Genomic DNA, 3,723 nt, shown 5'->3' with positions numbered 1-3,723 from the left:
AAAAAAAGAAACTGAAAATCTGATTGTCATTCTCCAGAATGAAAATTCTCCATTGTCTCTTCATTACTGATGCCTGCCAATATCTCATTTAGTAATGCTCCTCCAAATTTTGTAGAGTTTTCTTCAGGTGACCACACTGAAAGAGTAGCAAGCTCTAAATACTGAACATATCTCTAGAGAGTTTACTGTTCCTAGTGAAAAACAATGTCAACAAAATTAATCTTACACTCATGTAATGAAATATTTAATAGTTACCATGTGGTATGGCAATTAAATATACTCAGTACATGATTGTACACAGGGTACAATCAGGGAAGCAGAGCATCCTAAGTATTGTAGAATAAAGGATTTATTATAGGAATAAGACTTTTTGCAATTATGGGGAAATAAAGCCCAAATGGGGGAGTTAGAGAATGAGAGAAAAATCACTAATCCCTCCTGACAGATGGACATGATTGGACAAGTCAGAGCCTGCTGGGGTTTGGGGAAGCCAGACACATCCAGATGCTGGAGTGGGACCAGAAAGGGGAGCTGTTAGAGACATCCATGGTAAGCTACTGCCTTTGCATCTGACAGCAGGCCCGGGGTGGCTGTTGGTCAGTGGGCCAGCAACTGGGAAGGAGAGCTAGACACAGAGTGGGGTGAGCCAGGCTGAGCTTGAACACATCGGCCCCTCAGCACTGGTCTCCCCTGTAGTCACTCACAGAGACCTTCAGACAGTGCTACTGCTGCTTCGTCTCTGCCTTCAGAGTCTTGTGCAATTTTTTTTTTTTTTTCTTGGACGACTCTAACGGGGAACGAGATTCTGGGAAAAATGGTTCTAGCTTAGTCAGGTTGATACAGTACAAAGTCATCACAATGAATAAACATTTAGATAAATTACTAATGTAGATTTCTCTTAAAACATTTAACCAAATTGCTAGATTTTGCCTTCTAATTCTGTTGGTTCATGGACTCTTTAAGCAAGATTAATTTTTATTGTTTTCCTGATTTTGGATATTCTATCATCATCATCACAATCACACTCACACACATAATACACACATACTCACATGCGCATAATACACACATACTCACATATAAATGTCAGAAACTGCTAGATGCCCTTACGATGTGCTGAAGATTGGGCTCCTTAGAAGCAGATCCTGAAATGGGATCCTTGTGAAGTGATTTATTGCAGGAGTACTTCCAGGAAAGAGGAGTGAGGGAAGCAGGATAGGGCAGGGGGAGAATGTGGCCTCAGCTGGACACTAGTGTAAGTCTGATCCCATGGAGTAGCTCTGGAGCACGAACTGCCCCAGAGAGTTGGTGCCACCTCTGGGCATGAACACTGGCTCTTTGTACCCTACGCCAGCCAGTCATTGACTGAGGTCTGCTGGGGGGAGATGGGTGGCAGGGTGTTTGGCTCAGGGCAATTCTCCAGAGAGGTAGGTTAGTACAGGGGATGGGGTGGGGCCCAACAGCATCCACCATGAGGTGCTTTAGGAGCAGAAACCTCTGTATTTCAGCCAGCTGGAGCAGAAGCCCCACAGAGGAATTCTCTGTTTCGACTCCTTTTGTTTCTGTTGTGACCTCAGACACACCTCCAATTCTGCAGCAGTTAGGTCTCCTGACCGTCTTCTAGATGCACTCAGTGTGTGGATACAGATGCTGGATTTGCATACCGCTATCTGCCTGTAGTCCCTGCCTCTGCTCTCTTGTTACTAACCTTAGGTTGTCTGGGGCTCGTATTTGAATGCTCACTTCTATTTCACTGCCCAGCAGTGCTCTCAGGCTCCCTCCGGCCCTGATACCCACCTCCCACATCAGCATTTTTATGTGCAACATAATCACATCCATAAAAAGACAAGGGTTTTCTACACAATCACTATTCTTCCCTATTTGCTCTGATCCCGTTTCTCTCTCTTCTACTCTTTATTAGTTACTTACTGCTGTGTAACAAATCACCCCCAAAACTTAGCAGCTTAAAACAACAGACACTATCCCATAGTTTCTGTGGGTTGGGAGTTTGGGAGCAGCCTCATTGGGTGGTTGTGGCTGAGAGTCGCTCATGAGGTTGCAGTCGAGGTGTTGGCCATCATCCGACAGCTCAACTGGGCTAGTGGATATGACACCAGGATGGCTTCTCACATGGCTCTGTCACCAGAACGACCTCAGTTCCATGCTTGCTCTTGGCAGACTTTGGTTTCTCGCCATGTGGACCTCTCCATAGGGCTACTTGAATGTCCTCATGGTATGGCAGTTGACTTCTGCCAGAGTGGGGTGACCCAAGGGAGGGCAAGCAGATGCTGCAATGTCTTTTGTGACCTAATCTCAGAAGTTACAGATGGTCACTTTGCCAAAATTATTCATCATGAAGAGAGTCACTAAGTCCAGTCCACACTCAGGGGAAGGGAATTAAGCTCCATTTCTTACAGAGAGGAGTATCAAAGAATTTGTGGATGTATGTTAAAACCAACACATACCCCACCACACGTGGGGTCCCTGACATTTGCTCCCTGGTCTCATACCCACCTGGGACACTTGCAGGATTGAGGTAGCAGATGCTGAACCAAGAGGCTGAGATTTACCTCCACTGAGGGATGATCACATGAGTACCATGCCGGGGCATCTAAGGATTAGTGGGAAGAGAGGGGTCCAGTGAGGGAAGAAAGTACAGAGAGCATGGGCTGTGGAGTCAGATTGGGGTTTTTGGTGTCTTCACTTTGATGTATCTAACCTGGCTTGGTCAAATCACTTAATTCAGCACACAAAGCATGTGTTTGGCACTGCGCTGGATACTGGGGATAGAGCAATGAAAAAAATTCACCCCGCTGGTGCTCACAGTCTGGCAATGCAGGCACACATGAAGCAAGTTGTTTCAATTGTGATGAGGGTGGTGTGTCAGAGCTCAGCCCAAAGGGATTTAACCTTCTCTAGGGAATAGCAGATCTCCTGGAGGAAGGAACATTCATTTAAATAGAGATTTAGAGGATGATTAGGAGTCAGCCGAGTGAGAAGAACAGATGGTGTGAAAGCCCTGAGGTACCAAGACCCTTGAACTTCTGAGGAAGGGAAGTCAGAGGGGTCGGAATGTTATGGTAGAGGTGACAGTCGGGTGAGATGAGGCTGGAAAGCTGGGCAGGAACTTGTACTTCCCTGAATCTTGAAGCCATATTAAGGATGGCAACCCATAGGGTCATGGCCAACTACCCACTGTTCTGATATATGAGATTTGTATTTTACAGAAATTGCTCAGGTTATACTACTGAGAATGGGTTAGAGAGGGACAAAGCAGAAGGAGGGCCCATTTGGGGAGCACTATAGGTGTCCCAGTGAGGAGGTGATGGATGGAGGGTGAGAAACCATTAAGATGGTAACAGATCGGGCTTGACCACTGACCGTGGGCTGAGGACTCAAGAAACACTGCCCGAGAGCCAGATTTTCCAGTGGTGATGGTGGGTGGTGATGGGTGGGGTTAGATTATGCATTCTGCTTTAGACATATGGAGTTTCAGAGATCTGTGAGCTGTCCAAGGAGGACAAAAGGCCTAGAGCTCAGAGAGAGGGCTGGGTTCTGAAGGCACCGTGAGTCGGGATACACACGCTGCAATGAGATGACCTAGGATTAGAGTGTAGCAGAAGTCCAGGGCACATCCTAAGGAACCCCAGCACTTAAGAGGGAGGGAGACATGGAGCCAGCAAAGGTCCCAAGAAGGAGCAGTGAGCGCGGAAGGAGGAAAAC

Source organism: Galeopterus variegatus, unplaced genomic scaffold (genome assembly GCF_000696425.1).
Source record: "Galeopterus variegatus unplaced genomic scaffold, G_variegatus-3.0.2 Scaffold709, whole genome shotgun sequence".
Taxonomy (NCBI): domain Eukaryota; kingdom Metazoa; phylum Chordata; class Mammalia; order Dermoptera; family Cynocephalidae; genus Galeopterus; species Galeopterus variegatus.
The sequence above is the reverse complement of the archived record's forward strand: the minus strand, read 5'-3'. Positions refer to the sequence as shown.